Genomic DNA, 13,882 nt, shown 5'->3' with positions numbered 1-13,882 from the left:
CGCTTTCTCGCTTCACCGTCAAGATCACTGTTGCCATGGAATCTTTGTTTGCCACTCTTACGGAGATGGTTGCTGACAAAAAAGTTTAGATAGAGAAAAGTGTGGATGAAGTCATTTTGTCACAAGGCATGTGCCTTTCCAAGTTGACTTATCCAGTTCATGTTTACTTCTTTAAAGTCGCTCTCACTCTTTCAGAACTGGTAGCTAAAACTAATACAGTGATGTCTGCCACCTTTTCCCAGAGCATCATTTATAGTTTATTAGGAGGTTTATAGATGACAGGAGATTACATTTCTAAAAGGAACCACAACCGTGATATTTTAGACATTTGATTGGGGAGGGCGGGTTGATTGCATTTTTTTTTTTCAAAAAATTATATACCAGAGAAGTTCATTTACCTCTGTGGCTGCATTGAGGTGGGTCTTCCTTCTTCCTTCTCATGGCAACAAGAGCAAAAGAGAAACAACCAAGAACAACAGTGCTGTGCTTTGAATGTGAGATGTCTCCCACGGCCTCACATATCTGAACATTTCGTCCCCCAATTGGTGGATAGAAGTAGTCTTTGGGACAGGTGTCTCGCTGCAGGAAGTGGGTCACAGAGAGTTGGCCTTGAGGTTTTGCAGTCCAGCCACTCTTCTTTCTGCTCTTTGGTGCATAAGATGATAGGACCATGCATGTTGTTTGATTCAGTGTCTGTTAAAACATAAAGAAGCAGCCATTTGTTTACTCTGAAAATCCTGATATGGACTAAGCTTTAAAAATCTAAAAGATTGTAATGTATAGTAAGTTTTGCAGACTAAAATTAATTTTGGTAAGACACTAGAGAAACAGAAATTGTTTAGTTCAAATTAACTGCGTACATTGTATTAGGCAATGTGCTAGGTACTTCACATGGATTGTTTTATTTAATTATCAGAATGAGCCTTTGAAGTACCTGCCATTAAAGCCCCATTGTATGTGGAAAAGGAGCCTCACAGAGAAAAAGTCTCTCAGCCAAGGTTTTAAGTAAATTCATTGGCTTCCGTTCCTGCCCTTTGTAAATTATGCTGTAGTGCTCTGACTTTTTTTTCTTGACTCATTGTGATATCATCAAATGGATCCATTTTTCCTCTACTCAGAGCCCTTTGTGTCTTGTTTCTTGTTTAATAAGATGTTTTTGATCCCAAGATTATATATGTATTCACATCTGTTTACTCCAAGAATGTAATTCTTATTTTCCACTAAGGTCAGAAATCCATCAAGAATTGTGTATGTGTGTGCAGGATGTGATAATGATCTAATTATTTCTTAGCCAAAAGTATGAATTGTTCCAGTGAAATGTGCTATTCACTCATTTGCCAAGTTCTTTTGAAATTCTGTTTTAATCTTTAGCTAAATAAGCATGTGTATGCATGTTTCTGAATTTACCTCATTCTATTAACTCAGCATCTTGCTATCTATACTATTTTAGTTATTATTTTACAGTATGATTTGCTTTAAGATAGAAGGCATTCCCAGATTTTTGTTTAACTTCAAAATTTTAGGCTCTTCTTGAACACTGTTATAAGCAGACATATTTGGGGAATCAGCTTTTTGACAGCTAAAGATCAGCAAGATTCCTTTTTGGGCTTACCAGTAGAACCAACCAGCACTTGTGTTCCTACCCCCCTATTTTCTTCTTTGCTTGTTTGTATAGATAAGTTGATTTCCACTCCTCTAACCTATACATGTACAGTGCTAGTTTAGGAAATATTAATAAAATTGGTGTGTTAAATTAATTATAAATTAAATTTTCTTTTGAACTTTTTCTTAGTTTACATTTTTGTTACTATTATGAACAACTGGTTACTTCTAATTCATTAAATTTAATGTTTAAAAAATCCTCTTTTTCTCTAAATTTTAGTTATTTCAGAAAGCACTGCCCTGTAATCAGCCCAAAAGGTTAAAATGGATAATATTGTTTGAAAGCATTTTTTATAAATGTAAATTTAATCTGTTCCTCATTTGAGACACAGGATAACTTAAAAATAGCCTTTTTCTTTCTTAGATGATGTCATTATAACTCTGGTTCAAAGTCAGATAAATTCAACTCGTCAGGGAGTATTTATTGTAAAAGAAAGATAACATGTGTGTTATATAATGGGGTCTAAATATCATAAGAACAACTGCCTTTAATTCTAGTCCCGTGCATAAATATAAAGACAGACAAAAACCCAGATTGGGTTCTGGTTTTGTTGTTGTTGTTGCTGCTGCTGCTGTTGCTGTTGTTGTTTTGTTTTTTTGTTTTTTTCAAGTGAATTGCACAAATACTAGTAGTTTTATGGCGATGAGTAACTCTGTGTGGAAGAATACATAACCCATATCTATGCGGCTCCTCTGTATCTTAAAGCATTCACACATGTAACATTCGTATTTATAGCTAGCCACACACTCATCAAATGTATTACCAGGCTTTGACCTGTACAAAACATTTAAAAGGTAATTAGGAGGCCAGCAAAGGCTCATCTCATCAACAGGCCCAGAACATGTCTATGGGTCTCACTGGGTCTCCTCTAGTTTCCTGGGACTGAATCAGCTCTTTCATCAGGCACGAATCAGCTTAATTTATAAAGCACCACAGTATAAAGGAATGTTAATTCAGAACATGGCTGTTCTAGCAAGAGATGACATCCAAAGACTTTCTATGTTTATGGTGTCCAGCTGGCAAGAGATCACATCCGAAGATCTTCTAGGTCTGTGTGATCTGGCTAGAATACAAGCATGCCTTTAATCCAAGAGACAGAGGGAAGCAGACCTGAGTTCAAGGCCAGCATGGATATCAGATAAAGAAAAGCTTAGATCCAGTGTGGTGATACATTCCTTTAACCCCAAAGCAAAGTAAAGTTAGTTTGTAGAAGGAAGCATCCATGTTTGTAAACGATGTCTAATTGAGTGGAAGAAAAGGTGATGAAACTCTCAGGAGAAGAACAAGGAAAGGGAAATATCTAAGTTTTTCAGAGAGAGGAGGTAGCATTTACCAGGACAGTAACAGAGAGATGGGTTGCAGAGAGAGAACTCAGGTGAAGACAGAGCAGGACAGAAAATGAGAAGAAGCCAGAAGATTAGAGCAGATTGCTGAGTTAGTTTGAGGCCAAGCAGAGCAATTCTGGGCTGAGAGAGGCCAGATTAAATAAATCAGCTGGGAGAAGAGTTTGAGCCAGAACAGCTGAGTTGAACCTGGCAGCCCAGAGTTCAGAAAGACAAGTAAGGGTGAGCTTATTAAGCAGTAAGTCTCAGAGGCTGAAAACATTCTAGGCCTAGGTTATTTTGTTCAGAGGCTAGAAGCTTCCAGGACTTGGCCTAGGTTAGCAGAAGGAGGTTGTAAGCCTTCCAAACAACAATTGAGCCAGGAGAATAAAACTTACTTTTACGCCACAGTAATAGGAATACAAGCAAATAGGAGCTTACCCTATCACTTTCCTTTGTATTTGTACATTCTTCTGGTTATTGTCATTTTGTGATTTGTGCATTCATAAATAATCAAGCAGCCTCATGATTACTCATTTTTAAACTTGAACCCCAAAGTGTCCAAAATTAGTATCCAAATCTCTTTGATGGCATTGATCACAATAGTAGCTCCAGGTTTAAACAAAGTGAATCATTACATATTTTTCTCTTTTGTATTGAAAAAAATTATTTTCCTTAAGAAAAGATAGTTGTTAATAGAATAGCAGTGAGTTCTTTGTTACCTGTCATTTATACCATAGCAAAAAGCATGAGTCACAGTATTATAAAATAGGACATGTATAGCATAAGTCATTCTCTAACCTGTCATTTATATCACATCACAAACCAAGGCCTCAAATGAGTCACAGTATTATAAAATAGGACATGTATAGCATGTGATGTTCTCTGATAACCCTCTAAGATGTAACGCGGCAATGCTTACTACTGTTGTTGTAGACTTGGGTCAGCATTTAAACATCAGTGTGTCATTCAGTTCTTTGAGTTCCTGCTGAACTTATGAGAAAATGAAGGTTAGAATCAGGTAAAACAGATGGTATCAAAAATTATTATGCAAGGGCTGGAGAGATGGGTCAGAGGTTGAGAGAGAGAGAGAGAGAGAGAGAGAGAGAGAGAGAGAGAGAGAGAGAGAGAGACAGACAGACAGACAGACAGACAGACAGACACACAGACACACAGACACACAGACACACAGAGAGCATCCACTGGCTGCTCTTCTGGAGGACAAAGCTTCAATTCCCAGAACCACATGATGGCTCACAACTATATGTAACTTGGTTCAGAGGGATCTGATTGCCTCTTCTGGCCTCCAAGAGCACTGAAGGTACCTGCAGGCAAAGCACACATACATACACATACATACATACATACATACATACATACATACATCATAAATACACACATGTGCACACACACATACATATATAAAGTTTAAAACATATTAGAAAATTCTCACATAAAATCCTATTTGGAGAAAAAGCTAAGTAAGATATTAAAATTTAATATAGGGCTATTTTGAGAATTTATGTTGCATGCTTTCGTATTTAAAACATGTATTTTATTAGAATAATTACTTAGAATTTAATTAAGATACACATTTCTTTTAAACTGATTTCTATCCATGACATTCACCATCTGGGGAAATCACTACCCGCAATTGATGCTGATGCTGAGGCAGCCCAGGGATTCCTGCAGCACTGAGCAGGTAATTCCAGCCCATTGTGTGAGGGTAGTGCACACCATGAACAGAGGAAAAAATCCCTTTAGGATTCAATGTAGGAATTTGTTTCTCTATTGATCAAATTAATTGGATGATTTCCAAATCCTCACTTTACTGAGAATTTTATTGACATAACCTTTGGCCAAGAAACATATAGATTTCAAAATGTCTTTTCCTATTGACAGAAAATCGATTTGGTTATTTTAGGAGGTCTACCTGAGCAAAATAGTCGGTGGATTAAGGATATTGTCATTAATGCAGGTGTGGGTCAGAGAAGTGGGAGGCAGTAGAGAGGAAACAGGTTTTTGATGCTGTAAGACATTAAGGAAAAAGCATGGAAGCTGAAGAAAGGAAAAGCATGGAAGCTTGGAAAATTTGAGCTCATACAGAAATGTTCCATGATTAAAAATCAAATCTGCTTGAGACCACTACAGGAGAAAATGCACTTAATTCAAGGAAACATCTTCTTCAAAAGACCTTTTCACACTGGGTGATGTCTGCGATTCCAGCTCTACAAGATCTGTTCTATTTTCATTTTTGATGTGTTGGAGTGTTTTGCTTGTGTGTGTGTGTATGTGTGTGTGTGTGTGTGTGTGTGTGTGTGTGTGTGTGTGTGTGTGTGTATGTATGTATATATGTATGTATGTATGTATGTATGTATGTATGTATGTACGTATGAACCATCTGCTTGAAGAGGCCAGAACTGTGTGTGGGATACCCTGAAACTAGAGGTACAGACAGTTCCAAACTGCCATACAGTACTGGGAACAAATTTAGGTTTTCTGTAAGAGCATGAAGCTATCTTTACAAATGAGCTATTTCTCCAGCCCAATTCTCAGCCCTTGAGAAATGAAAGCAGAGACATCTGAAGATCACCATCATCCTTGGCTATATAGTGAGTTTGAGAACAGCCTGTCTAATATCCTATCTTTTTTTTTAAGACTAAATTGTCACTATAGACCATATCAAATCTATAAATCTGAGCTGACACCTTGAAGATGTCTCAGGGTGGTAATTAAAAGCCAGAATTCCTGGGCTGGAATCTCAGCCTCACCTCTATAGTCATCACTAGATTTCCCATGCTTCTGTGTTCTCCTTTTTTAATGTTATGGAAATGATGGTGCTTCCCTTCCTTAGATGTTGTGAGAAGGAGTAAGCTAACACATACAGAAGTAACCAACACAGACATGAGCACTTGGAGAAGTGGTCAATAGGTTTTAGTGATCATTGTTTTCATCTTGAAATATCGATCCTAGCCTTCATTTACCTGATGATGAATTATTATAACATCCTACAAACAGCCTTCTAGGAAACAATTTCAATTGAAAACATTCATCATGTTTGGGCCATTTTCTCCCCACAGTGTTAGAACACTGTTGTTAGAATGATTGAACTAGTTTGATCACACATGAAGTGCATATGTATAAACATCTCCATGCGAGGGCAGAGGGAAATGCAACCATGCAAAGAAACCAACAGACTTTCAAATTAAACTTAAGTCATTCCTGCCTTGAAATTATAATGTGCACAGCTGATATCCATTAAGTAATAACTAAACTAACGGTAATTCAAATCCTTAAAGCCTTTATAGAATGACTTAGTGAAGTATCTACATTGTCTTGGACAGTCTGATATAACTATACCCAATTGCAGTAAAAACAAAAATATAAACAACAACAACTATAAAACCCTGTACACTACACAAGCAGCATTTTGAGTCCAATCTGTGAAGAGTTGCTTCTGAGGGTAATTTGTACACACTTGAAGTCCATTATCTACAGGGTTAGGTCAATGTGACTATTTATTTGAAAGCTTGGCTGATTAACAGCTGTAACACTACAGCTAAACCGATGCTTTTAAACCTCCCATATCCTAAAAATATTAAGCATCTTTGTCAGGAGTCCCGGTAGCTCATATCATTAAGTAATTATTTTTAAATGACTTATGCAAAATATAATATAGATTATTTTCTAGCTTGTGGTGTTATTTTATGTAATTAAGTTATCACGCCTTCAGTTCTCAACAGAGAAATGGAAGCATATCCACACTGTCACAGATAACCAAACTGTCTCAAACTGTGTCTCCAAGTGGGGACAGACACATTAGTATGTGTACATTTTTATTAGAGCGGAAGTGAATCCAAAATACAATCTCTTGAGTTCAATTATGAAGCCCATATGCTTGAGTGAATGCATGGCAAAAATGTGCAACTTCATTCCACAGCAGAGACACTACAGATTTCAGCTTTGATTCAGAAACCACTCAGATTGCTAATGTGGTGCACACCACCGCTAAAAGGCTAATATCATTGCTGTGTGGAGTAACATAAATGGGCAAGTGGAAACATCTGTACTATTTATGCTTTAAAAACATGGTCCTTAACTCCAAGGGCATATGCATGTAGAAGATAAAGCTTTCAAGAACAAAGAATGCTTATACCAGAGTACCTGGTGGAAAATTATAATAAAGAAAAAACATGTCTAGCAACTTTGGAATTAAACAAGTTACAACTTAACTATAAGGTTCAATGTAAAATCACCTAAGCAGTTATGAGAAAAAAGTTTCTGAGAGGAACATCTCTATTTGGGTTGGGTCTTTAAAAATCGGAAACCAGCCTCAAATATCTACCAAGAAATGGAACAAAGTCCAGTCAGTCTTTGCACTCAGGAAATTGGAAATTTGGTGATGAATCAAGATATATCATGATGAAAATGCATTTTAATTGTAGAACAATGGCAGGTGAAGAACTCATTCTAAGTCAATAGTTCATGCTTAAAAAATGAGAAACCAGCAGCAGAGCTAATTACAGGCTCCATCAAAAAAAAAATAAATAAATAAAAAACACAACACCCTTTGCCTCACAGAGCTGTTACAGGAAGCTAATAACACAGAAGGACCAAATAGCGTTTGAAACTTGCCAAGTTCCGGTTCCTGCTCAGTTCACCACTTTGGAATCTTAACCAGTTAAAATTCTCATTTGTCTATGTCAAAAGTAGACATATTAAGACATCTTGATAGAAAATTTGAGACTTAGTGGTATATGCAAATTATTGCTTAATTTACTGTAAATTACTATAAACTAATTAACATAATGTTTTTCTTACATGGAAACTACTGTTCTCTGTGCTTTCTGTGTCTATTCAAGATGTTGGTAGGTAGCATTTCAGGAGTTCCTGTTGTTTGGCATTCTATTGCAACCCTTAGCCTTTTGTATGTGCAGAATAAGTAGTTTTCTATTCATTAACTAGATATAGAAGGTAATCATGGGATGAAAAATAAAAGTATGGGCATGTGACCACATAAGACACAGTGTCACCTGGGAAGAGAGAATCTCAATGAGGGAGTTGCTTCCCTCCTTAGGTATGTCTGTGGGGCATTGTTGTTGTTGTTGTTGTTGTTTGTTGTTGTTAATGGTTGACATGGGCGGGTCTAGCTCACTGAAGCAATGCTATCCCTGGGCAGGTGGCCCTGGGATGTATAAGAAGCAGGCTGAGCAAGCCGTGGAGGGCAATCCAGGAAGTGACATAACCCCATGCTCTCTGCCTCGGTTTCTGTCTCCTGGCTGCTGTCTTGTCTTCTCCCAATGGTGGACTGTACCCTTAAAGATGAGATAAACCCTTTCTCCTCTTAGGTGGCTTTGGTCACGGTGTGTACCACAGCAACAGCAAAGCACATCTAGCATCATTACTCTTCAATCCCATCGCTTCTACATTTACCTCTGCCTCCAAAACAATGGAGAAATAATGTTTTAAAGTGTGGCTGCAAGAAGATGAAGGCAGACCATTAGAACGGGAGAGGCAATTTTTCTCTCTCTCTGATGGGTGACATGGTCAGAAGGCACAGGAAGAGAATATAAAGCAAGTGACAAATGCTGTGGCATGGCAGGCCTCAGCGATTCTCCAGAACTATTTGGCAGGAGGCGTTGGCTCACAGACTGGGTGGCAGATGAGGGAGCGGGAGGTGAGGCCGGTGGACTTTACTTCTTTGATAGGAGCCACTCCTCATGATGGTGGAGATTCTCCAGTTAAAAGAAAGAAGTTTTGGGCGGCATGGGGTAACTGTGTGTGGTACCACTCTCCAGGATATCTCCTGACCATCTTCTACACATTCACATCCTAAACCACATGGCAGAAATAATGGGATCAGAGCTCTACCAAGGAAACAAGGCTGCTATGGACCACAGCAGAGATTTTTCTTTGTCTCTCTGTCGGTTCCTGTATCCTTTCACCCCTCCCCCCTATCTCAGCCACTGCTCAGAGCCTGGAGGAAATTTGTCGATGTATGGAATAACCTCTCTACCAGCTAAATAAGAGACTTTCCCGGCTGTTCTCAGGAACTTGGCAACAACTTTTGGGCTGTGGTAGAAGTGGAATTGGAAATGGCTTGTGAATGCCACTTCAAGTGCCTTCAGATGATTACATAAGCATTGAACGCACATGGGTGAAGAGCTGATTCTCATTTTCACTAGGGACATAGCAGAACCTTCATATCTAGTCCTTTTACTATAACATGTAGTTCACAGAAGAGAATAACAATAATATAAACAAGAGAAGTGTGTGCATCACTCCCTTAATGGGGAAACAGACACAACTGACTCTTTTCCCATGAACACAGTCACTTCTTCCCAAGGAGCAGCAGTTTCTCCTGCCTTGTTTATTATCCCCCAAGAGTTGGTACAAGTCTTTGAATTGGGTAACCATAAATAGAATATTCTCTGCATTCCCATGTTTTAAGCTATGCAGATAACTTCCCATGTAACTCTGCCGTTTGCTTCTGTTACCCTCATTGCTACATTTTTCTTACTTCAAGTAGTTCTGGTCCACTCACTGTCTGATGGATAGCATTCCTCTATTGTTGTGACTATATTACTGTTCATGATGCTCTGATGATGATGAAGATTTCCCTTATGTTTATTTTTCTATATTATCAGAGGGCCATTCTGAATCTTGAGAGAATCTGTGGATTTTGTGTTTCTGTCTAAGGGGAACACTGTTGAATCCTAGGTAAAGGTGTTCAACATTCTGATATATTCAAATATAGTTGTGCATTACCTTTGGTAAAGTCTCTTTTGTCTGATACCCTCTCACATTTGTATGTCTACTTTTTTTTTTGCTGTTTTTACTTTATTTTATTTTGTTTTTTGAGACAGAGTTTCTTTGTGTAGTAGCACTGGCTTTCCTGGACACACATTGTAGACCACGCTGACCTTGAACTCACGGAGATCTGCTTGTCTCTGCCTCCTGAGTAGTGCAGAGTACATCTATTTTTAAAATATGATGATTCTGACATTGGATTTTCTTATTTTAATCAGGATTTCCATGACAATATGCAATTTATATAAATAAATAAATAAATCTTCCCAGAGAACTGAGCTAAACAGACCCTCCTTAGCTGGTTGGATCTCATAGGCTACATTGAGATTCTTAGCTAAGGCATTAGAGATATAGATTCTGACAGGTGCATATTCTAAGGAAGAAAGTTTGTAGAGCATGTAAGGCAGCTAGTTTGATTTTAGTGGTGTGAGAATTCTGGGGAGAGGCAGTAAAGCCCAGTGGAATTCTAAAGGTTCTACCACCACAGATGGAAGGAAAGTGGGCTTGTGGACTACAACATATACAGTGATTGGAGGCCAGTGCAGAGAATGAAAACAAAACGAGTTGCTTGAAAATTTGAAGGCTTCCTCTATACTTCAAATATGCCCTCTGCTTGATGCTTTAAGATAAAGGGGTCTCCCATTATATTCCCGTTAGGGCCAATGGCTTACTGACAATGATTATAGAGCTATAAGACGGGTATGAACCTTTACCACTGTTTCAGCATATAAGGAGACAGTTATAGAAACAATAGGTTCTAATGACATTCTTCAAGAAAGAGAAGATTGTACCCCTCTACGTATGCATCCAGGGCTCTAGCTGGGGCTATTTTACTGGTTATACATACCTGGTGGCACTCAGAGGAAGGACAGCAGGTTACCAAGAAGAGACTTGATACCCTATGAGCATATACAGGGGGAGGAAATCCCCCTCAGGAACAGTCATAGGGGAGGGGAATAAGGGGAAAATGGGAGGGAGAAAGAATGGGAGGATACAAGGGATGGGATAACCATTGAGATGTAACAAGAATAAATTAATAAAGGAAAAAAATAAAAAAATAAAAAAGGATAACACTTCAGGGCTTTAGCTGTATAGCAGAGATTGATCATACAGACTTTTGGCTATTTGAGGAGCCCAGAAATGATTTCCATGTGACTTCCCAAGTTCACATTTTTAGCCCTAAATCCTTACCTGCATTTGTTTTCTTGGTGGTAGCATTCCAGCTGGAGTGAGATGGAACCTCAAAGGATATTACACACTCTTCAAAGTATTTATTCGTCATTTGTATTTTTCTTTTGAGAACTGTCTGATCGGTTTATCAGCACATTTGTTAATAATTATTAATGCATGCCCTTTCTTGGTATTTATTTTTTCCAGTAATATATATATGTATATATATTATAATATATACAATACATATACATACACATATACATATACAATCTTTCCCAATTATGCACCAGTGTTTTCCCACTTTCTATACTATCTCTTTGCTCTGATAACTATTTTATGTGCTATACAGAAGCTTATTACTTTCATTTATCCATTTCTAATTTCATTTTTAATTCCATTTTTACATTCTTATAATTTTCCGAGCAATGGAAATCCTGTTTTAAAAGCCTCTGTGAGCTGGGTGCAGTGGCACATGCTTGTAATCCCAGCCCTCGGGGGGTGGGGGGGAGCAGAGGCAGGAGGATCTCTGTGTGTTTGAGGCAAACCTGGTCTAAAAAGTGAGTTCTGGACAGCCAGGGCTACACAGAGATGCCCTGTCTTGGAAAACAAAAAGCACTTGTGTATGACTATATCTTGAATCTCAGGGTTTTGGTTCTTAGACTAACATCTTTTATGCATATGCATGAATTGTTTTGTGGGGTGAGAGTCAGAGCCAGTCTTATTCTTCTGCATGCTGAAACCCAGTTTTCTTAGTATTAGTTATTAAAGGGGATATTTTTTTAAATATAGTTTTCTCAGAATCTGGTTGGCTGTACTTGTGTGGCTTTATTTCTGTGTCCTCTGTTCTGTTCCAATTATCTATGTGTCTGTTTTATGCTAGCACCATGCAATTTTTGTTTTGGGGTCCCAGTGATATAATTTGGAATGAGGTGTGAAATCCCCAGCATTGTTCTTGGTATAAGGATTGCTTTGGATGTTCAGGGCCCTTTTATAGTAAATTTAGGATTGTTTTACATGGTTCTATAAAGAATGACATTTGAATTTCCATTGGTACTACATTGAATCTGTTGCTTTTGGTGATATAAACGTATTCACAATATTCTTAAAATAGGCATATTTTTGAGCATGGGAGGCCTTTCCATCTTCTAATGTCATTTTCTAATTTTTTAATATCCTGAAGTTTTTATTTTAGGAGATTTTTCACTTCTTTGATTGTTTGTTACCAGCTATTTTATGTTTTCTAAAGCTAGGGGAATGGAAATTTTCCCCTATTTATTTCTCAGCAACTTCATTATTCATATATAGAAAAGTTGTTGATTTGGTGAGCTGGTAAGACAGCTTAGCTAATAAGCGGTTTGTCATACCAGCACAAGGACCTGAGTCTGGTCCCTGAAACCCATAGAAACAATCCAGACACTGTTGCTGAGAAGACAGCTCAGTGGGCAACACAGTGGCACAAGCTTGAACACCTGAGTTTGCATCCTACAACTGCAATCACATTGATCCTAAAGAGAGATGGTAAGTGGAGACGGGAGACTACTGAGAAGCTTGTTGGCCAGTTAACCTGGTACATGTAGTGTCAAGCAACAGTGAGACTGTCTCAAACAAGACATAAGATAGAAAATGGTCATTGAAGCTGTCCTCTGACCGCTATCTGTGCCTGTGCCCCTCCTCTCTCTCTCTTACACACACACACACACACACACACACACACACACACACACACACTGGATAGACAAAAACAACAGGAATAACAAGATGTTGGATGTAATGCCATACGTTTTTAATCCAGTGCTGGGGAAGAAGAGACTAGCAAATTCTTGGGACACACTGATCAGCCAGCATATCCTGATCAGAAACTTATAGGAGGGTAAGAGACTCCCTTCACAAAAAGAAACGGAAGACAGCATATGATGAACAGCATACAAGACTGACCTTTGCCCTCTGTGTGCACATACATACAAGTACATCTTTCCACATCACACACATACACATAAACTACTGACTTTTATACTATTAATTCTTTAACTAAATATTTTATAAAAAAAAAAGACTTTATGCTGCTCAGGAAAGTATTATGTTAAAGGCGATCTTCATTAATAAGCTTTAATTACAAATCTGCATACAAGTAGAAATGGTTACAAATATGCATACATGTAGAAATGATAATTCCATTTTAGTTTATATATCCTACAATGCTGAAGCTCCAAAATTTTAGCCAAATTGCAAAGTACTTACAACATAGCTCTCCACTGGCCAATGTAGCATGGCTTTTAAATGGCATGTCTTACTGTGAGTTTATTGTTTGCATTTGAAGCTCAGAATATTGACATCTGAGGGGAGTGAACATTTCCTTGCTTCCTCCATTTCTTCTCTTATTGCTTGAAGGGTTCAGACCTTTTCTTTAGAAGTGTTTCTAGGAGAAAGTTAATGCTGCAAAAAATACATATAACAATGAAGCATATTTACCTTTTTCTGGTCTCTGCACATGTCACTGACTTTGAAAGTTCAAGACACTGTTTGCATTACATAAACGGATGTCACTTTTTAATATGCTTTCTAGACTTTTATACAATGGTGCACTTTAAAAACACAGCAATTGCTGTCACTTGTGCAATGTCAGGACAAGCTTTTGGCATTGTTAAAGCTCGCCAAAAAAGGCTGAATTAACCATCTTGACTGTTGAGAAATATAGAGAAAGAGAAAAATCTTTCCATGTGGTGACAGTTCAAAGGCACACAGAGACAGATGGAAAGAGTGTTATCACCAGACAGACATTCCTACCACTCAGGAAGCTTGGAGAAGAGACCAGGAGCCAGACGCCAGCAGCAAGACCATTTTCTTATCTGTTTTTCAAATGTAGTCAGTCGCTAAGAATAATAATATCTAATATCGAATAAACTGGCAACAGAAC

At 38.0% G+C, this 13,882-nt stretch overlaps 1 pseudogene across 1 annotated transcript in view; it reads right to left on the bottom strand.

The window, feature by feature from the left end:
- Positions 1 to 13,882, bottom strand: part of LOC311596938 (small ribosomal subunit protein uS15m-like) — a 41,607-nt pseudogene that overhangs the window by 18,790 nt on the left and 8,935 nt on the right. The window contains exons 5-7 of the transcript XR_014783616.1: positions 13,207 to 13,401; positions 3,908 to 3,978; positions 399 to 693 (exon numbers count right to left, since the gene is read on the bottom strand). The product of XR_014783616.1 is annotated as a small ribosomal subunit protein uS15m-like (transcript). The remainder of the gene's footprint in view (positions 1 to 398; positions 694 to 3,907; positions 3,979 to 13,206; positions 13,402 to 13,882) is intronic.

Source organism: Acomys minous, assembly GCF_964271855.1.
Source record: "Acomys minous genome assembly, chromosome: 4".
NCBI classification, from domain to species: domain Eukaryota; kingdom Metazoa; phylum Chordata; class Mammalia; order Rodentia; family Muridae; genus Acomys; species Acomys minous.
The sequence above is the reverse complement of the archived record's forward strand: the minus strand, read 5'-3'. Positions and strand labels throughout refer to the sequence as shown.